The sequence below is a fragment of the Gossypium arboreum genome, chromosome 11, assembly GCF_025698485.1.
Source record: "Gossypium arboreum isolate Shixiya-1 chromosome 11, ASM2569848v2, whole genome shotgun sequence".
Classification (NCBI taxonomy): domain Eukaryota; kingdom Viridiplantae; phylum Streptophyta; class Magnoliopsida; order Malvales; family Malvaceae; genus Gossypium; species Gossypium arboreum.
The window spans coordinates 37,628,775-37,651,096 of record NC_069080.1 but is presented as its reverse complement, the minus strand read 5'-3'; the positions used below and the strand labels follow the sequence as shown (position 1 = coordinate 37,651,096).

General features: G+C 32.1%; 3 long non-coding RNA genes and 1 pseudogene across 4 annotated transcripts; 2 read left to right on the top strand and 2 right to left on the bottom strand.

Annotated features, from left to right (window-relative positions):
- The first annotated feature begins 2,898 nt into the window (after positions 1-2,898).
- On the top strand, positions 2,899-4,554 carry LOC128284164 (uncharacterized). Its single transcript, XR_008274505.1, has 3 exons — positions 2,899-3,006; positions 3,449-3,521; positions 4,347-4,554. It is a non-coding gene; the product is annotated as an uncharacterized LOC128284164 (long non-coding RNA).
- Positions 4,555-5,064: 510 nt separating this feature from the next.
- Positions 5,065-17,222, top strand: LOC108471981 (receptor-like protein kinase HERK 1; annotated as a pseudogene).
- Positions 6,215-9,600, bottom strand: LOC128284163 (uncharacterized). Its single transcript, XR_008274504.1, has 2 exons — positions 8,927-9,600; positions 6,215-6,499 (listed from the first exon to the last, which is right to left on the bottom strand). It is a non-coding gene; the product is annotated as an uncharacterized LOC128284163 (long non-coding RNA).
- On the bottom strand, positions 12,898-16,022 carry LOC128284162 (uncharacterized). 2 transcript variants are annotated; one of them, XR_008274502.1, is made up of 4 exons: positions 15,812-16,022; positions 15,509-15,585; positions 15,047-15,132; positions 12,898-13,074 (listed from the first exon to the last, which is right to left on the bottom strand). It is a non-coding gene; the product is annotated as an uncharacterized LOC128284162 (long non-coding RNA). The 2 variants fall into 2 exon arrangements; XR_008274503.1 differs by having other exon boundaries at positions 15,509-16,022.
- Positions 17,223-22,322: the final 5,100 nt, after the last annotated feature.

Genomic DNA, 22,322 nt, shown 5'->3' with positions numbered 1-22,322 from the left:
AATGACAAATAGACACATGAAATGAGAATACCAATTTTAAATATAATAAAGACAAATAAATAAATACATAAATGAATATTGAAGAAAATAGTTTATAAAATATTGAAAATAAAGGACCAAATTGTCACTCAAATCAAATTAACAGGATAAATTAAGATAAAAAAAATAAATGGCGGACTAAAATGAAAAGCGTGAAAACTAGTGAGGATCAAATGGGCAAATAACCCGATCCTTTGGACACGCGTCCCTTGTCCAGGAGATCTGTGAATGAAACGCATAAAAAAGGTACGGTAAAATTTCTAAAAATTAAAAGAAAATGATCTGGACCCAATTGTAAAGCATTCAAAAAATGAAAGGACTAGGATTGAAATTATACCCTAGTCCAAAAACACGCAGATCTTGAGGCTTCGGGTCTGGTCAGATGCGGGTTGTTCAAAACGACATCGTTTTAGGTGTTCACCTTTAAAAACAGTCCAAGGACCAAACCGAAACAAAATAAAAAATGCGTGGAAAAATTTTAAAACAAGTAAAAGAGGATAGGACTCGATCAAACTAAGCTTCAAAAGCAGAAAGACCTATTGTGCAAATAGACCATCAGTTAAAAACGCACGGATCCTCTAGGCGAATGGGTCGAATCTCAGGTTTGGCCCCAAAACGACATCGTTTTGGGGCCTTTCAGACCTTCCCAAAATAGTGCCATTTCGACACCCTATATAAGCCAAAAAACTTCCAAAAAAAAAAAAAAACATTTCATTCCCATTTAAAAAAAAAATTCAGAAAACCTCTCCCCTCTCTCTAGGCATAGCCCAGAATCCGGTCAAGGGAGCCGCCGGGCTCAGTCGCGCCGACCGCTAGTCGCTAGCGACGGCTCCACCGTCCATAGTGGCAGGCAAATAAATAAATAAATAAAATACTCCTCTTGCTTGCCTTATAGCGTAGGACTCCGATTTGGAGACAAAAACCCTTAAACTGAAGCTGATCTTTCAGAAAGAGGAGAAAACCTTTCAGTTTTTGACGCTCTGCCGAGGCCCTGGCGGAACCCCCAGGGATTCGACATTCTTTGGCTCGAAAAAGATAACAACGGTGGGGGCAGAGACTTATGACAAGTAATCGGTTTCTATTTTTATTTATTACTTATTGTTATTTTGCTTTCGAATAAAAAATAAATGAAACATACAAAAAAAAATCACCTTTAAATATTAAAATCTAATTTCTAACTTTTATTTGATTGCCTTTTTTTTTATTACTCTGGTGTGCGTAAAAATTTACATGTAGTTGATGTGGCTTTTTTTATAGCCGAAATACAATATTGTGTTTTTTTTTTTGCTTTTGTTTGCTACTACTTCTTTATTATTTGTTGTTCTCTACTGCCTTATGTGTTCGTGTTCGTTCTTCTTTGCGAGTGGCAGTGGCAACAGAGTGACTGATGGTGGCGGTGGCAGAGGGGTGTCAGATTGCATGCAGAGAGGAACGCCGATGTGGCAAAAGGGCAACGACTCCAGAAACCCTAGGGTTTCTGGCTTTTTGAAAATTTTTAAGTGTTTTGGGCCACTGGGCTTCCTTTTCATTTGGGTTTGATGTATTTTTTTTATTTAAGTCATTTAGGCTTGTAATTTGTTGTAAATGGACTCTGGACTTTAATTATTTTGGTTTAAATTTGTTTTACTTTTGTAATCTGGGCCCGGGCTAAATTGGCCTATTATAGCTGCCCCTCTTTACTCATTGTCGTGTAACGAGAATGGAGCAAAGATTTTAAAAAGGGCCAATTTTGCCTAATGCCAAATCTTGACTTCTTTGGTGCTTCTCTTTATCAAGTAGCCTCATTCCAACCCACTGCAACTTCAGGGGTATAGGAATTGTAATTTCAATCTGCTCCACTACAACTTCAGGGAGATGGCATCAAATGACTCTAATATAACCTGGTCTTATGATGTAACCAGAAATGTTAGGCACTTAATTCGGGTTCATTTTTGCGATTTTATTAGTATATCACAGAATATTTTAAGTTTTTTTTTCTCTATATAAATAGCAACTTCAGCCAGAACATTAAGCTTTACCAAAAAGTGGATGAACTAGCTGTAATGACCCAAAATTCACAGGCATAAGAAAAGTACATTATCGGGCCTTCGTCTTAGTAAATCGAGCTCGAAAATAATTATTAGAAATATTTATGAGTCTAGTGATGTGTTTAATTAGGTTTAAATTAGATGAATTTAGCTTAATTTAGAGTAATTAGTAAAAAGACTAAATTGAGTAAAGGGTAAAAGTTTAATTATAGATTAAAAGAAAATAGTAGGGACCAAATGGGAAATTAAGCCACATTTAGAGGTTGAGGCGGCATATAAGAAAATGTCTGGAAATTTATTATTATTATTATTATTATTCTTATTATTCTTATTATTATTATATTAGAAAAATAAATTAGAATATGACAAGTGTAAGGTGCTAAAATAGACAAATGTAGAAAAATATATGTATATAATTGTAATACAAATAATTAATTAGTAAATAGATATTTAGTATTTATATTTATTAAGTAAAAGATAATTATTAATTAAATAATTACAATATGAAATTTTAGTTGATAAATAAATTAGATTTATGACAAATATATGGTTGAGATAAAGTCCATGTGTATTAATTAAAATAAAAACATTTGTAATACAAATATTAGAAATTAAATAGATATTTATTATTTATTATTATTAAATAAAAGATGTTTGTTTCATAATTAATCAAATTATAAGATTTTTATGAGGTAAACAAATTAAATAGAGACAAATGTAAATTATATGATTGTACAATTGTATTAATTATATTTGTTATTAAATAATTTTTATAAAACAATTATTAATATAAAATAATATATATGTTATAAAAGAAATAAAGATGAAACATAAAAGAAAAAGAAAGAAAGTTACAGAGAACAAAACAAGAAAGGAAGAAAGAAAGGAGAAAAGAAAAGAAAAGGAAAAACTAGGGATTTGAAGCTTTAAACTTTAAAAGGTAAGTCAATTAAGTCATTTTCTCTTAATTTTGATCTTTTAAAAGCTTTAGAACAAAGTTTTGATGAAATTAAATTGAGGTTTTGGAAGTTTTAAGGTTTTTGAACATAGTTTATATTGAACAAAAAGATGAATTAGGGATTTATTTGATAGAATTATTGGTTAGAATTGATAAATGGATTAAATTGTAAAGTAAGCTATAAGTTTTATGCTGTAGGTATTAAATTGAGGAAAATTCGAAATTAGTGAAATATACTGAAAATTTAGTAGTTAAATTTGAGTTTGGATGAAATTTGAATAGAAATAGAGTGTGAATTAAATTAGAAAAGTAGATAAATCTAGTTAGGACTAAATTGGAACTAAAATATAAATTGGATAGAAATTCAGTTATTATTATAAATTAATGTTGTAATTAATAGTGTAAATTATTATTATTTTCGTAGCTAACAAGGAACTCGAGGCATTGGCACACAAAGGAAAGAAGAAGGTTATCGAGGAATAATAGAGTAAATTCGGGTTTGTATTACTATAATTCAAATTCTTTATTTATTCATTAAATGTTAAATTAATTTATGTATATGGTAAGTAAATAATAAGGTAAGTGACTTTATTGAATTGAATTTGGAATATTGAAATGAATGAGAAATATGTGTTAGTATTGAATTATATTTTGATTGGTGATTGGAAAAGTGTAATTGATATTGAAATTGAAATTGTTATGAAAATGAAAATGAAATTGAGAATTGAAATACCCTATTAACTAGTCGGGCTGAGTCGGATATAGTTGGCATGCCATAGGATTTGGAAGAGTACGGGATTTATCGGCTTTACCGATCAGGCACTTTATGTATCATATATCAGGCACTTTATGCATCGTATCAGGCACCTAGTGTGTCGTCTCAGGCACTTATGTGTCGTATACTGATTAGGTACTATGTACCGTTTTAGGCACAATGTGTCGTACTGGTGTGTTTGGGTTGGAATCCATGTATCCGTCAAAGTCCGGATTGTTAATAGGGTGAATAATTGAAATGAAAAAATTAAATAAATTTGATTGATTGTACTATTGAATATGAGAAAGTTGAAATTATGGATTGAAATTGAGATTGGAAATGAAAGGCATGAACTTAATGTTCATGTAGTGCTTGAAATTGATACATGTGATATGTGACTGAAATTGAAGAATAGCTAAAGATTGTATTGTTAATTGAAGAAAGTTTAAAAAAAAATGAATTGTTATTTGATGCTTGGTTATTATAATTCTTAATTGCTATTATAATTTGAATTATGATAATACCATTGAGTGTGGAATACTCAGCATACGGTTGTTTCCGTGTGCAGGTTAATAGGAGTCCAGTGTCCCGATCCAGCATCCGGACAATCCCGACTCCAGCAAAAAGATTTTGGTGAAGTTTTCTTCCCTTAAGTGAAAGTGGCATGTACATAGGGATTTTCAAGGTTATTTTGGTATGTTATATAATTTTTGTTGTAAAGAAAGGTATTTGGTGTTTTGATGATTAAATTAGTGGAATGGTGGAACTTGTTATAACCTTAGTATTGAATTGAAATAGTTTGAATAGTTTTAAGAGCTAATTAGAAATGATAGTAGGGTTTTCATTACTTAAGTTGTTAAGTCAATATTTCAAGTATTATTTAAGTATATTTGAGTATGTAAATGCATTGGTTGAAATACTATAATTGGTTTAGTTGCGATTTGAAATTGTAGGGAAGGTTAGATATTTGTAAAGGGATTATATTGAATTTTTATTTTTTTTAAAAAATGAATGAAGTCAATTAGTAAAAATTTATATGAATTTCTGATTATACTATAATATGTTTGTTATTTATTTAAGAATTATTTGTAAATTGTCTGATATGTCCGACAATACCTCGTAACCTTATTCCGGCAACAGTTTGGGGTTAAGGGGTATTACACTGGTGACTCTATTTTTTATGGACTTTCTAGTTGATTCTGTTGATTCTAATGATTCATAAATATCTCCATAGGCCTGATAGTAATTCTATAAATCAAAATGCTTTTTTAAATGGCGTTGAGATAATGGAAATGATGGGGAAATCTAATTTGGTCCCTGTAACACATAAGTCCAACAATATGTCTCCCTTCATTATTGTTGGTGTGGTCCTCGGAGGTTTATTCTTGTCTGCATCTTTGGAGGTCTGTCGTTTATTGGACTGAGACGTAGGAAGCCAAAACTTGTTGAAACTTCAGAATGGTCACCATTACCTATATTTAGAGGAAGTTCTTATAGTAATTCCAAGACGCCAAGCGGAGAGGGAACCATTACTGCTTCCCCTGTGCCTAACTTGAACCTTGGTTTAAGGATACCATTAGACGAGATTCAGTTGGCAACAAACAACTTCGATAAGAAGTTGCAGATTAGTAAGGGTGGATTTGGGACTGTCTATCAAGGGATTCTCCGGAATGGCTTGAAAGTGGTTGTGAAACGAAGCTAGCCAAGGTCAGTGTAACACCCCGTACCCGAGTCCGTTACCGGAGTCGAACACAAGGTACACACAGACTTAGCTTAATTGTTTTCACAGTCCATAAAAAAAATTTTCCAGACTAGCTGGTTACTGCGTCACTGTCGCTTTAAAAATCATATCTTGAGTTTTAAAGCTCGAAAATCAGTTTCGTAATTTTTCCCTGAAACTAGACTCATAAGTCCATCAACATATTTTTTTCTAGAATTTTTGGTCGGGCCAATTAGTACAGTTTATTAGTTAAAGTCTCCCCTGTTGCAGGGACCGACTGCACTGACCTTCGTGCATTACGAATTGGATATCTCCCTGTACAGGGCTTCAATACTGATGCCGTTTGTTTCTATAGAAACTAAACTCAGAGAGGAATCTATACATATATGGAATGACTCCTAATTATCTCTGGTTAATTTAAAATGAATTTCCAAAGTCGGAACAGGGGATCCAGAAACCGTTCTGGCCCTGTTTCACGAGAACTTTAATATCTCTTAATATATAACTCATATGACCGTTTCGTTTCTTCTATATGAAATTAGATTCATCAAGGTTCATTTACATAATTTATTCACTATTTAATACCATTCCTACTATTTTAGTGATTTTTCACATCTACATCACTGCTGCTGTCAGCATCTGCCTTTAAGGTAGGCTTGACCTATTTCATGGTTTCCATGATTCAATTGGCCCCTTTGCATACATAGCACAAGGTGTGATCATGATTAACCATTCCAATGGCTAATCGTTTCAAAACAATTCCATACCTCATAATGATCAACATACAAACGATTATAGTACTATGCTAGAAACGTATATAAGCCATTTTCGCATGGCTATCCGAATTTACACAAAACCGAAAGGTACATAACCTACAACAAAAGGGTAGTCCTATACATGCCATTTCAAATTTCAACCAAAATTGTACCAAAATGGGGGCTTTGATAGTGTGGATGACTTCGACTTCAATGATCCCGAATCCGATAGCTAACTAGCAAAATCTATAAAACAGAGAAACAGAGAAAACGGAGTAAGCATTTAATGCTTAGTAAGTTTTAAGCAAAACAAAGTGTTCTCAATCACTATCATTGGTCGTTCATATCAACTGTTCGATGAAGTTAATCCAGGGCTTCATCTCGATCTATAATATCATTAAACGCAACACTTGGCTGCCACATAAATACTTTCAATAATAATGACCTAGATGGTCAAATATTTCCCAAGCACATTCTTCATCGATTTTCAACTTCAATAATCCTTTCCACTTGTTCATAATCACATCCATGCTTTTAAGTATTTCAACATGACAAGTACTAAATTACCATAGGCACATAAAGAACCAAACATATTCCTTATCACATATACGTAAGCTTACAAATCATAATCCTTACCTTGTCTTGGCACATCTAGCTCAACCCAACCCATACTCAAATCATAGGCTTTTGGGCGAATATGCACTAATACATAAGAATATTTCATCGCATACTTTACTATACAACATACCATTACCAATTAGATCATTCTCATATTTGGAGTTATAATATTAGTCACATTTACCTACCTCTCGATCTCGATAATTCACCTCAAATCACCCCACCGATGGGTAAGTAATACGTACTGAACATCTTAAATACATAATACTTATTTGATGGTAACTTAATGCAGATACTCAATATCAAAGTCTTACTTGAATCCTAGCCTTTAGCGATCGGGTCTTTAAAGCTCGGATCTAGTACGAGCACGAAGCCTCACGGACATTAATCAGATAATATTCTCGATAATGCCTGCGGGGTTTTAACCCGGATATAGTCTTGACACAAATGCCCTCGGGACTTATCACATTTATACACTTTCATATTCATCGCATTGGCCATTCGGCCTTATCACTTATATACACTTTGACATTCATCACATCGCCATTCGGCCTTATCACATATATACATCTCATACATGTTTCATACTAGCCATTTGGCTTTACCACACATATATCTCATACATATTTCACACTAGCCATTTGGCTTTACCACACATATATCACATACATATTTCACACTAGCCATTTGGCTTTACCACACATATATCACATACATATTTCACACTAGCCATTTGGCTTTACCACACATATATCACATACATATTTCACACTAGCCATTTGGCTTTACCACACATATATATATTTAACTTGTATATCAATTTCAGCAATGGCTTATAAGCAACTCAAATGGTTTTATTAAGGTTTACAACAAAATCCCAAATTCAGCACAAGCTGTTTTTCCTGAGCAACAGTCATTAAATTATTCATAAATGGAGCTACGAAACTCCAAATGAAGTGCCGTTAATTTTCCCTGAATATAGACTCGTATATCTTCCATCTATAAATTTTTCAGAATTTTGGTTTGGCCAATCAATACCAGATTTTTCTTAAAGTTTCCCTGTTTCACTGTTTGACTAACCTGACCAGTCTTCACTACGAATCAAAATTCTCATTGTACAGAATTCAAAGTATGTTCTATTTGATTTCATTTGAAACTAGACTCATTAAGGAGTCTAAGCATATAAATTTTATCTTGTAACCATTTTTGTACAAATTATAGTGATTTTCTCAAAACAGAACAGGGATTTCGGTGTCATTCTGACCCTGTCCCACACAACTTTAAATATCTCTTTATAGGAAATTTCTTTGCTTCCACGGTCTCTTTTATAGGAAACTAGACCAACTAAGCTTTGATTACATATTTTATTCAGCCTATAATTCCACACAAACAATTTATAGTGATTTTCTAAAATCACGTTACTGCTGCTGTCCCAAGCAAACTATTACATTTTGCTCTTAAATTTCCAAGTCCAAACACTTATGAACTTACCATTTGAGTTTAAGACATATCATGGCCACATCATATCTTATTAAATCAACTCATTATGTCCTAATATGATTGAATTTACTCAACGTTTAATACTTAAAACTTACCTCGGAGTGGTCGACGATTAGATGTCCGCGACTATTCGCTTACTCTCTTTTCCCTATCCGACTTTGATCCTCTTTGCTCTTAAGCTTAAGTAAAACAATAGATTTGCTTAAGTACTTAACTAATATTATTCACTTAACAATCACATATCATTTAATCTTTATCTCAATACCAAACCGAGTTATGAGATCATACACCACACCATCAATTGAAGGTTAATTCATGGTAACATTAGTATTGAAAGGTTGCGTTGTGGGCAGCCTAAGAGGACCCGCAACACTTGGCTTAATTGCTGTAATATATCACATTCGGAGGCTGATTCGGACAGCATTAATAGTACAACATTTAGACAGCATGAACAGGGCAGCAATTAACGATACCAACAAGGTAAAATTCGGACAGCAATTTAACGGTTTCAACAATTATCAAACACAAGAAAATAAAAGTTCAAGGAAAACTCACCAAGGCTCCCAACTCCGATTCCACCTATTCAATTTGCTCTTTCCCTTGTCTACTACCACCTTCTCCTACCTTGTTAGCTAAATACAATCAACCCCAAAGTTACAAAAATAGATTATAACAACACAAGCATTCACTAGATTCTTTTAACACAAGTGAGAAACTCTTCATCTACTAGACATGCAACATTTGCAACTAGAAAAGAGAATCTTCTCTTCTCCCACATATTCGTCAAGCTCAAATCAACAATGCAACCAGAATTTGTCAACGAAAAGCTATGGGCAAGGGAGAGTTTAGAAGAGTTACCCTTCTACTTGAAAATTTTAACTTCTAAGCAAACAAATTCCATGGTTTTCCACTACATGCAGCTGCCCTCTCCTTTCTAGCTTCATTCCTTTCTTCTTCTTTTCATTTCAGCTAAGAAGAACCGATTTCTTCTTTTCTTTTGCTTCTCAAGTCACGGCAATGGGGGGGGGAACATGGATGAGACAACCTTTTTTTTTTTTCTCATCACCCCTCCCTTTTCATTTCTTTATTACTAACCCCTTTATTTTATTCTTTCTCCCCTAACACACTAACACAACATGTTTCCAACATGTTTCACCCCATAACATTTTGTCCCCTCTCATGCTCATGGCCGGCCACTACCAAATTAGGGGGGAAATTGACATGCAAGTCCCCCCTTTTTATTTCATGCACTAATAGATCCTTATATTTTGACCTATCACATTTCAAAAGTGTCGCACATAAGTCCTATTGACTAAATTCACATGCAATTTACTAAATCAAAGCTTAAAACTTTCACACATTCAGATTCACATATAATAGTCATAAAATATGACGGCTAATTATTTTATGACTCGATTTTGTGGTCCCAAACCACTTTTCAACTAGGGTCAAATTAGGGTGTCACAACTCTCCTCCTTTAGGATTTTCGTCCCAAAATTTCTACCGATGCATAGTTTAGGATAACGTCCTCTTATTGAATTATATTCATATGAGCATTTCTACAAGTATGCACATATATCTCATTTTCTTGATTTCATAAGCAATAATCACTTAATTTAATTCACAAATGCATTTCAAACACATATTAAGCACATATTAACATGTATAATTCACATCATCAACCCACATATTTGTAACCCACATTTTCATTCATGTATAAGTCAGAACTCTGACCGAAAGTATAAATATACTCAAACATCCCAATAAATATCCTTTATAACTCCATCGTATCTCAATATTCAACTTAACTTATTTCCAACAGAAAATTCAACTTCCACACACCGAACATTTAATTCATTCAAAGACATACTAACATACCTCATTGCTAGAATTTTTGCAAGAGTATTAACTGAAATTTTTACAGCAAGATTGCTCATTTCCGAATCACGTACCTTCGGGATTTAACCGGATATAACGACTCACTCGATTGTCTTCGGGACATAGCCCGGTTATAGTGATTCACACAATTGCCTTCGGGAATTAGCCCGGATTTAGTAACTCGCACAAAAGCCTTCGGGACTTAGCCGGATACCATTCGAATAACCAAGCACATATATCAACAAATCAATACACATTCTTATTACATTCTCATTACCAAAGCTCAAACACAAGACACCTATCATATTTACAATTTCGGCTCAATAGCCACACACCAAGAGCATGATTTCGATTTGCTTAAAACATGATCTAATCAAATCATAATTTAAGCTCTATTTACTCAAGAACTTACTTCACATTACCAACCCTTATGTTCATACACAAAAGATCAACTTAGCCAAAGGCCGGTAGCTCGTTTATCAACTGAGCGAATACTTACTTGTAAGGGCTCAACTAATTCAAGCACATATGGTTCTTACAATGCCATATCCTAGATATGGTCTTACATATTCTCACATATCGAGCCGATGCCATGTCCCAGGCATGGTCTTACACATTATCTCAAATCAATGCCTTCGTCCCAGACGAGGTCTTACATGAATTCCACTTCACACACTTAGTGATCTTATTCATTCGTTATTACACATTGAAATGACTTACCCAAGTCTATAAACATCACGTATGTACACTTTTAAACATATCGTCTCATATAAATTTGAATTGTATAATAATGAACACTTAAACTTTGCTCAATTTACGGCACGAAGCCTACTAGGCACGGAGGCGAATACACGTCACCAAAGATGATTGCTCTTCGGGACCTAGCCGGATACATCACTAGCACGAATGCTCTTGAACTTAGTCCGGATACATCACTAGCACGAATGCTCTTGAACTTAGTCCGGATCGTCACTAGCATGAATGCTCTTGAACTTAGCCCGGATATATCACTAGCACGAATGCTCTTGAACTTAGCCGGATATATCACTAGCACGAATGCTCTTCGGGACTTAGCCGGATATATCACTAGCACGAATGCTCTTCGGGACTTAACCGGATCATCGTCGAGACCTTTAGCTCGGATGAAATCTCCACACAAAGCCAGCAAATTTTAATCCGGACATAATCTCAGTACCTAGCCATCGGGTCTTTACCCGAACATAATCTCTTCATACAATCAATGGTCTTTAAACTCGGATTCACATCATGAGTGTCATACATATTTATTCACATGTTATCATGTTTCACATGGCACAAATCACATTTATAATTTAATCAATTCATTCACATGTAAACATATAACATGATTCTTGACTTTAAGTCGTAAATATCATTCAAATCTAATACATGTATGCTTCTTTTACTAAACTTTCAGCTCAATAAGTAATCACACAAAAGCATATATCCCCAATCTCTTCCTTTGTTCATTTCTCTAATAACCTTATTATGATAAGGACAATGGGACATCATTCATCTATCATACATGTATATCATGGCATTTTAAATTAAATACCAAATTCACTTACTCAAAACGTACTTATGTTATACCCTTCTTAATATTGACACATCATAAGCATGTCTCAGTCCTCTCAATACCATCTGCTACACTCGATCGGGATCGAATTCATTACAATAAATAAACACATTTTCAATTGTCAGAAATCACCACACTATCAAATAATCACATAATGGCATGTATAGCTAGACCCAAACGTATTACGGTAGTCCTAGAATCGACTAAACCGTAGCTCTGATACCAATAAAATTGTAACACCCGTGCCGAGTCCGTTATCGAGTCGAACACAAAATACACACGACTTAGCTTAATTGTTTTCACAAATCCATAAAAAAATTTTCCAGACTAGCTGGTTACTGCGTCACTGTCGCTTTAAAAATCATATCTTGAGTTTTAAAGCTCGAAAATCAGTTTCGTAATTTTTCCTGAAACTAGACTCATAAGTCCATCAACATATTTTTTCTAGAATTTTGGTCGGGCCAATTAGTACAGTTTATTAGTTAAAGTCTCCCTGTTGCAGGGACCGACTGCACTGACCTTCGTGCATTACGAATTGGATATCTCCTGTACAGGGCTTCAATACTGATGCCGTTTGTTTCTATAGAAACTAAACTCAGAGAGGAATCTATACATATATGGAATGACTCCTAATTATCTCTGGTTAATTTAAAATGAATTTCCAAAGTCGGAACAGGGATCCAGAAACCGTTCTGGCCCTGTTTCACGAGAACTTTAATATCTCTTAATATATAACTCATATGACCGTTTCGTTTCTTCTATATGAAATTAGATTCATCAAGGTTCATTTACATAATTTATTCACTATTTAATACCATTCCTACTATTTTTAGTGATTTTTCACATCTACATCACTGCTGCTGTCAGCATCTGCCTTTAAGGTAGGCTTGACCTATTTCATGGTTTCCATGATTCAATTGGCCCTTTTGCATACATAGCACAAGGTGTGATCATGATTAACCATTCCAATGGCTAATCGTTTCAAAACAATTCCATACCTCATAATGATCAACATACAAACGATTATAGTACTATGCTAGAAACGATATAAGCCATTTTCGCATGGCTATCCGAATTTACACAAAACCGAAAGGTACATAACCTACAACAAAAGGGTAGTCCTATACATGCCATTTCAAATTTCAACCAAAATTGTACCAAAATGGGGGCTTTGATAGTGTGGATGACTTCGACTTCAATGATCCCGAATCCGATAGCTAACTAGCAAAATCTATAAAACAGAGAAACAGAGAAAACGGAGTAAGCATTTAATGCTTAGTAAGTTTTAAGCAAAACAAAGTGTTCTCAATCACTATCATTGGTCGTTCATATCAACTGTTCGATGAAGTTAATCCAGGGCTTCATCTCGATCTATAATATCATTAAACGCAACACTTGGCTGCCACATAAATACTTTCGAATAATAATGACCTAGATGGTCAAATATTTCCCAAGCACATTCTTCATCGATTTTCAACTTCAATAATCCTTTCCACTTGTTCATAATCACATCCATGCTTTTAAGTATTTCAACATGACAAGTACTAAATTACCATAGGCACATAAAGAACCAAACATATTCCTTATCACATATACGTAAGCTTACAAATCATAATCCTTACCTTGTACTGGCACATCTAGCTCAACCCAACCCATACTCAAATCATAGGCTTTTGGGCAGAATATGCACTAATACATAAGAATATTTCATCGCATACTTTACTATACAACATACCATTACCAATTAGATCATTCTCATATTTGGAGTTATAATATTAGTCACATTTACCTACCTCTCGATCTCGATAATTCACCTCGAAATCACCCCACCGATGGGTAAGTAATACGTACCTGAACATCTTAAATACATAATACTTATTTGATGGTAACTTAATGCAGATACTCAATATCAAAGTCTTACTTGAATCCTAGCCTTTAGCAGTCGGGTCTTTAAAGCTCGGATCTAGTACGAGCACGAAGCCTACGGACATTAATCAGGATAATATTCTCGCATAATGCCTCGGGGTTTTAACCGGATATAATCTTGACACAAATGCCCCTCGGGACTTATCACATTTATACACTTTCATATTCATCGCATTGGCCATTCGGCCTTATCACTTATATACACTTTGACATTCATCACATCGGCCATTCGGCCTTATCACATATATACATCTCATACATGTTTCATACTAGCCATTTGGCTTTACCACACATATATCTCATACATATTTCACACTAGCCATTTGGCTTTACCACACATATATCACATACATATTTCACACTAGCCATTTGGCTTTACCACACATATATCACATACATATTTCACACTAGCCATTTGGCTTTACCACACATATATCACATACATATTTCACACTAGCCATTTGGCTTTACCACACATATATATATTTAACTTGTATATCAATTTCAGCAATGGCTTATAAGCAACTCAAATGGTTTTATTAAGGTTTACAACAAAATCCCAAATTCAGCACAAGCTGTTTTTCCTGAGCAACAGTCATTAAATTATTCATAAATGGAGCTACGAAACTCCAAATGAAGTGCCGTTAATTTTCCTGAATATAGACTCGTATATCTTCCATCTATAAATTTTTCAGAATTTTTGGTTTGGCCAATCAATACCAGATTTTTCTTAAAGTTTCCCTGTTTCACTGTTTGACTAACCTGACCAGTCTTCACTACGAATCAAAATTCTCATTGTACAGAATTCAAAGTATGTTCTATTTGATTTCATTTGAAACTAGACTCATTAAGGAGTCTAAGCATATAAATTTTATCTTGTAACCATTTTGTACAAATTATAGTGATTTTCTCAAAACAGAACAGGGGATTTCGGTGTCATTCTGACCCTGTCCCACACAACTTTAAATATCTCTTTATAGGAAATTTCTTTGCTTCCACGGTCTCTTTTATAGGAAACTAGACCAACTAAGCTTTGATTACATATTTTATTCAGCCTATAATTCCACACAAACAATTTATAGTGATTTTCTAAAATCACGTTACTGCTGCTGTCCCAAGCAAACTATTACATTTTGCTCTTAAATTTCCAAGTCCAAACACTTATGAACTTACCATTTGAGTTTAAGACATATCATGGCCACATCATATCTTATTAAATCAACTCATTATGTCCTAATATGATTGAATTTACTCAACGTTTAATACTTAAAACTTACCTCGGGAGTGGTCGACGATTAGATGTCCGCGGCTATTCGTTTACTCTCTTTTCCCCTATCCGACTTTGATCCTCTTTGCTCTTAAGCTTAAGTAAAACAATAGATTTGCTTAAGTACTTAACTAATATTATTCACTTAACAATCACATATCATTTAATCTTTATCTCAATACCAAACCGAGTTATGAGATCATACACCACACCATCAATTGAAGGTTAATTCATGGTAACATTAGTATTGAAAGGTTGCGTTGTGGGCAGCCTAAGAGGACCCGCAACACTTGGCTTAATTGCTGTAATATATCACATTCGGAGGCTGATTCGGACAGCATTAATAGTACAACATTTAGACAGCATGAACAGGGCAGCAATTAACGATACCAACAAGGTAAAATTCGGACAGCAATTTAACGGTTTCAACAATTATCAAACACAAGAAAATAAAAGTTCAAGGAAAACTCACCAAGGCTCCCAACTCCGATTCCACCTATTCAATTTGCTCTTTCCCTTGTCTACTACCACCTTCTCCTACCTTGTTAGCTAAATACAATCAACCCCAAAGTTACAAAAATAGATTATAACAACACAAGCATTCACTAGATTCTTTTAACACAAGTGAGAAACTCTTCATCTACTAGACATGCAACATTTGCAACTAGAAAAGAGAATCTTCTCTTCTCCCACATATTCGTCAAGCTCAAATCAACAATGCAACCAGAATTTGTCAACGAAAAGCTATGGGCAAGGGAGAGTTTAGAAGAGTTACCCTTCTACTTGAAAATTTTAACTTCTAAGCAAACAAATTCCATGGTTTTCCACTACATGCAGCTGCCCTCTCCTTTCTAGCTTCATTCCTTTCTTCTTCTTTTCATTTCAGCTAAGAAGAACCGATTTCTTCTTTTCTTTTGCTTCTCAAGTCACGGCAATGGGGGGGGAACATGGATGAGACAACCTTTTTTTTTTTTCTCATCACCCTCCCTTTTCATTTCTTTATTACTAACCCTTTATTTTATTCTTTCTCCCTAACACACTAACACAACATGTTTCCAACATGTTTCACCCCATAACATTTTGTCCCTCTCATGCTCATGGTCACCACTACCAAATTAGGGGAAATTGACATGCAAGTCCCCCTTTTATTTCATGCACTAATAGATCCTTATATTTTGACCTATCACATTTCAAAAGTGTCGCACATAAGTCCTATTGACTAAATTCACATGCAATTTACTAAATCAAAGCTTAAAACTTTCACACATTCGTATTCACATATAATAGTCATAAAATATGACGGCTAATTATTTTTATGACTCGATTTTGTGGTCCCGAAACCACTTTTCAACTAGGGTCAAATTAGGGGTGTCACAGTCAGGTCAAGGTCGACCAAAATTTCAGACAGAGATCATGGTTTTATAAAAAAAAATTCAACATCACCATCTTGTTTCCTTGATCGGATATTGTGATGAAAAGCTTGAGATGATACTTGTGTATGAGTTAATGGAGAAAGGAACTTTGAGGGGTTACCTATATAACGCAAAACTACCTTGCTTGTCTTGGAAGCAAAGGCTTAATATTTGCATCGGTGCTACAAGAGGACTTCATTACCTTCACAAAGGTGCATCTGGGGGCATCATTCACCGTGATGTCAAGTTGACAAACATCTTCCTCGATGAAAATCTTGTAGCCAAAGTAGCTGACTTTGGCTTTCAAGATCAGGTCCTCCGGATCAATCCCATGTTAGCACAAGCATTAAAGGAACTTTTGGTTATCTTGATCCTGAGTACTTTAAAACACAACAGCTGACAGAAAAATATGATGTTTATTCGTTTGGAGTGGTTCTTCTTGAGGTGCTCTGTGCAAGGCCGGCTATCAATTCTGCACTCCCAAGAGAGCAAGTGAACCTAGCAGAATGGGGAATGCGTTGCAAGAACAAAGGATTTCTTGATCAGATTGTGGATCCATCCATAAGAGATCAGATCAATCCCAACTCATTAAGAAAATTTGCAGAGATAACAGAGAAATGTTTGCAAAAAGATGCCTGTGGTAGGCCTGGCATGAGTGATGTGGCATGGGACTTGGAGTATGCGTTACAACTCCAGCAAACAGCAGTTGTCCAAGAGCCACAAGAGGACAACGCATCAAATGCTTCCGGTATGCTATCATCGCGTGTTATCTAGCTTTTACCTTCTACAAATATCGAATTTGAGGGAAATGATATGTCCATCATAAATGAGGATGAATCTAACTCAGTCTCATCAGCAAGTGGAGTTTTCTCCTAATTGAAAATGGATGGAGCGAGATAAATCATTTGGTTTATAAAGCAAAGTTTCCTAGTGTAATGTTTTTTGTTCTACCCTATGTTTCACATCTAGAATTAAATTTGGCACTGCTTTCATAAGCAAGACATTTCAATTATAGTGCTTGAACTACTAGATGTATAATATAATAATATAACAACCATTTTCAAGATCACATGTTTACCAGACTAGATGGTTAAACTGTACACATGCCAGCTAGTAAAATTTTATAAAATTTTATAAAGTCGTAAGAAAATTATAAAAAATAAAAATAAATATAAAATTCGTAAAAAATATAAAAATCACCGTACCAAAAGAAGCATTTTATAGTTTTATATATTGGTCAAAGGGTCTTTTTTCAGTGGCAGATCTAGAAATACGACTTGGGAGGGCAGGGGCAAAGTCAAAAAAAATTTTGGGGGGTGCAATTAAATTATATATTTTTATGACAATAAAAATACAATTTCACCATTTTAATAGTCTATATCTTTATAATTTTTAGAGGATTAAATCAATTTTTTATCATTTGGGGGGCAAAGAGTAATTTTACGATTACTAATTTAAAATTTTATAAATTATAAAGGGCCTAAATAAAAAAAAATTCATTTTAGGGGGGTCAGGGCTCCTGTCAGCCCCTTAAATCCACCCCTAGCCTTTTTTATGCAGTTTGACAGTTCAAGTACTCAATTGAGTGCAAAAAGAAAAAATAGGGGCTTAATTGCTTTTTTTTTTTAAGTTTGAGGATTTTTTTATGCATTTTGGTAGTTCAAATACCCAATTAAGTGAAAAAAAAGAGTAGTTTAATTGCTTTTTTTGAAAAAGTTTGAAGGCATTTTTTATGAATCTTAAAAATTCAAGTTCCCGTAAAAAAAAGTAGGGGCTTAATTGCCTTTTTTTTTAAAAAAAAATGTTTAAAAGTTTTTTTACACCTTTAAGCCTAAAATTTATTCCAATATATATGCGATGACATAATCATGAAAAAAAAGCATAAATACCAAAAAGAAATTGATGAAAAATTTCAATTATGTGTATTTATCAATAACATATCACTAGTTTTACTACTTCCTTTTCAAAATATGTTTCTATTATTAAATTGTTTTCATATTAAATAATTTAATAAAAAAAATAATATTTGCCTAAACTAAATCAATTTACTATCTTATTATTGCACATGTTGCTACACTACATAAAATTCTGAGTGTTAATTGCTGAAATAGAGATGAAGGAGTGAGGAATATTGGGTCTAGCCATTCATGTTTTCAGTTTTAGGGTATATTGTAAAGTTAAAACTTTGCATTTTTAAATCTATTCAATTTAGTTTATATAAGATTTAAATAAATTTGACATATATATATATATATATATATATATATATATATATATATATGTTACTATTTGTTCTAATATTTTAAACATAATGTCGCACAATTCAATATGGTAAATTCACATTACCAACCCTTCAATTCTTACTTACATTTTCTAATGTAATTTTGATATCTTAAAATTATGCATAATTATTACTATATATAAAAGAAAGGACTTATTTGACACTTGTACATTGTTTTTTTTTTTTAACATGAGAAGATAATGGCTAAATTTGATGCATAAACTTGTATTCCATCAACCAGGTTGGTACTTCAGACTAACACTGTTAGTTTGTGTTGACGTAACACTACTAACTAATTTAATGGTGCCATGTGACATCTTAATATGTCACATAAAAAACTTAGGTAAAAATATTTTAAAATATTTAAATTAATAAAAATATAATCCTTTTAGCATCAAGTACATGGACAACAATTTGTTTTCATTTTCATTCCATTTTTTAGTAAACTTATATATTTTTAATTTTTAATAAAATATCAAATTTTATGTTATTATTTTGAAAAATATATAAAATTATAATATGTAGTATATATAAATTTATAAAAATTAAATATTAAAATATTAAAAAAGTATTTAAAATCTAAAAGTGTGTCTAGAATCATTCTAGACATATGATTGTCTAAATACAACTGAATCCGATCAACCATTTGTCTAGATTCATTTTTATGTAAAAATTATATTTTTTATTAATTTATATATTTCAATTTTCACAAAAACTTATATATTTTTAGTTTCAAAATAACAATATAAATAATATATGAGATTGCATATTGGATCAAAATTCATGTATAATTTTGATATTTATCCCTAATTTAATTAAATATCTTTTATGGAAAATATATTTAAAACTACTTCATTGAACTTTTTAATATATTTTTACAAACTTTTACCTATAATAATTAAAAAATTTATAAAATAAAAAGTCATAAAGTAAAGAACAAAGAAAATCAAAGAGCAAAAGAGAAAGCGTATTTTATTGATCAATAGGAATACTTTATAATGTTTCTTTAGAGTCTATATTTATAGACATAACTTTACTTCTAATGACTATTAGAATTTAAAGTATAAAACCCTGTGGAAAATAAATCCTAGTGAAGGAAAAATAATACACATATTTATAATACGCATAATTAGCACTATTAGACGAGGCGTTGAAGCTTCCAATGCACGATTAGACTGAAATATACATATCTATAATACGCATTATTAGCACTATTAGACTGAAATTGCAATAACTCTAGAAAGCAGTTGATAACAACTTGAGCAACAGATTTGTAGTAAACTTATATATTTTAATTTTTAATAAAATACCAAATTTTATGTTATTATTTTGAAAAATATATAAAAATTATAATATGTATTATATATAAATTTATAAAAATTAAATATTAAAAATATTAATAAAAAGTATTTAAAAATCTAAAAAGTGTGTCTAGAATCATTCTAGACATATGATTGTCTAGATACAACTGAATCTGACGAACCATATGTCTAGATTTATTTTATGCAAAATTATATTTTTTATTAGTTTATATATTTTAATTTTCACAAAAACTTATATATTTTTAGTTTCAAAATAATAATATAAATAATATAATATTTTATAAATGAATTAAAATTATTAAAATTATTAAAAAATACTCTTTTTTTTTAATTTATACATTTATAAAAAATTTTCTTTTACTTTTATTTATGTTTGTATCTGGCATATGGGAGGTTGTTATGTGACACCATCTTAACTAACAGTGTCATGTCAATATAAACTAACAATGTTCCCACTTTGGTACATAAAAGATCATTCCGACATAGGTTTTGGTCCAATTTTTAAATGTCATTAAAGAAAAATAGAAGTGACCAATAAAAATATGCCATTTGGCATTATTATTTAAAAATATATTTTCAAATTTATAGAAAATAGAATTAAATATATAAAAATTCAGAAATATATAATAAAATAGAAATAAATTATAGATTATAAAATAGAAATTCATTCATTCCATGTAATAATTAAATGTTTTTAACCCAAATTGGGTAATTTATGTTCATAATGTTCTTCCAGAATTCCTCTTTCTCTATTTGTTCTCCATTTGCAAATTTAAAACTAAAAAACTCAATATAAACAAAGACAAACCCAGAAAACAATCCAAAATTGTTTACAGTAATCCAAAAATTCCATTGTACTAACCTAAAATTTTTCTAGAAAACATATATCAATATGATACACCCAAACAAACCTAGACAAAACTAAAATTGTTTATAGTAATCTAAGAATTTCATTGTACAAGCCCAAAATTTCCCCCCATTAGCTCCGTAACGAGGTTTATGGGATCACCTTCTTTGTTCATTCATCTTCATTCTTGAATAAAATGAGAAAAAAAAAAAGTTTATGGGGTCAAGGAAAAAAGAGACTTGTATCCAAGAAAAGAGAGCCAAAGCAAAAGTGAGTTGAATGGGTTAGGGATTTTTCTTTGCAAAATCGGAGTGCCAAAGCAAAAGAACAAGAGATTTATCTTCTCAACCATTTTTCTTCTTGTTCTTTCTTCATTGATGTGTTAGGGATCAGATGAGGGAGGCATGCGTGAGAGGCAAAGGGATCGGTATAAGTTAAGCTTTTTAATAATATTTCTTTTTGTTAAAATATGTTTTTTAATAAAAAATTAATAAAATTATTTTATGGATTAAATAGACAAAGAGACGTGGCATGTCTAGATTAGGTGATTTTTTTATTGTCGTTTAAGTTTTGGACCAAAATATAAAACTGAATGATACTCTACATATCAAATTAGACAAAAAAAAATTTAGAAACTAAAAAGAAAAATAAGTATATTTCAAGGATCAAATTCTAAATTAAATCTAAATAATTAACTCAAAACAAAGCGTAGGTGAAAACATATTATTTTTCAATTTCATTTGAAAGTTTGATTATACAAAATATAAATTTATCAATAAATAACTTAGAACAAGTTTGATTATATAAAATGTATATAAGAAAATAACATTTGTTTTTATTTATATTTTTGAAATCTTTTAAATATTTAAGGTGTTTCAATAACGATAAATGAAATAGTAGAATAACTAACTTCAATAAACATAACCATTGAAATTCAATTCATGCAACAATAGTAAAATAACAAATTTGATGTACCTTTTCCTAGTACAAAGATTTCTTCAAAATAAAAAGTTAACAAGATCACTAACCTCAATGTTACCCTTATCGTCTTTAACCATCTTCGTAATACTATAATTTGCGATGGAATGTGAATGTACAATGAACAAACACATCTTTTCTTCTTTGTTTTTAGTTTCTCATAAATTTATGAAAATGGAAGCTTAAAATTATGATAAATTAAATGAAAGTTTCAAGGTGTGCAACTTTTTTAAGGTCTTATTTGCCTCCATGTATATGTTGGTGTATAAAAGAGCTTTAAACAAATAAATCTTAAAATACAAAAAACTCAATAATTATCTATGTTTTGTATTAACGAAAATAGTACATTAAATGTGGAAAAAATAAAATAAAATAAAAATAAAAAACACACAGATTTTTACGTGGAAACTCTTTCGGGAAAAAACCACGGGCAGAGGAGAAGAAAA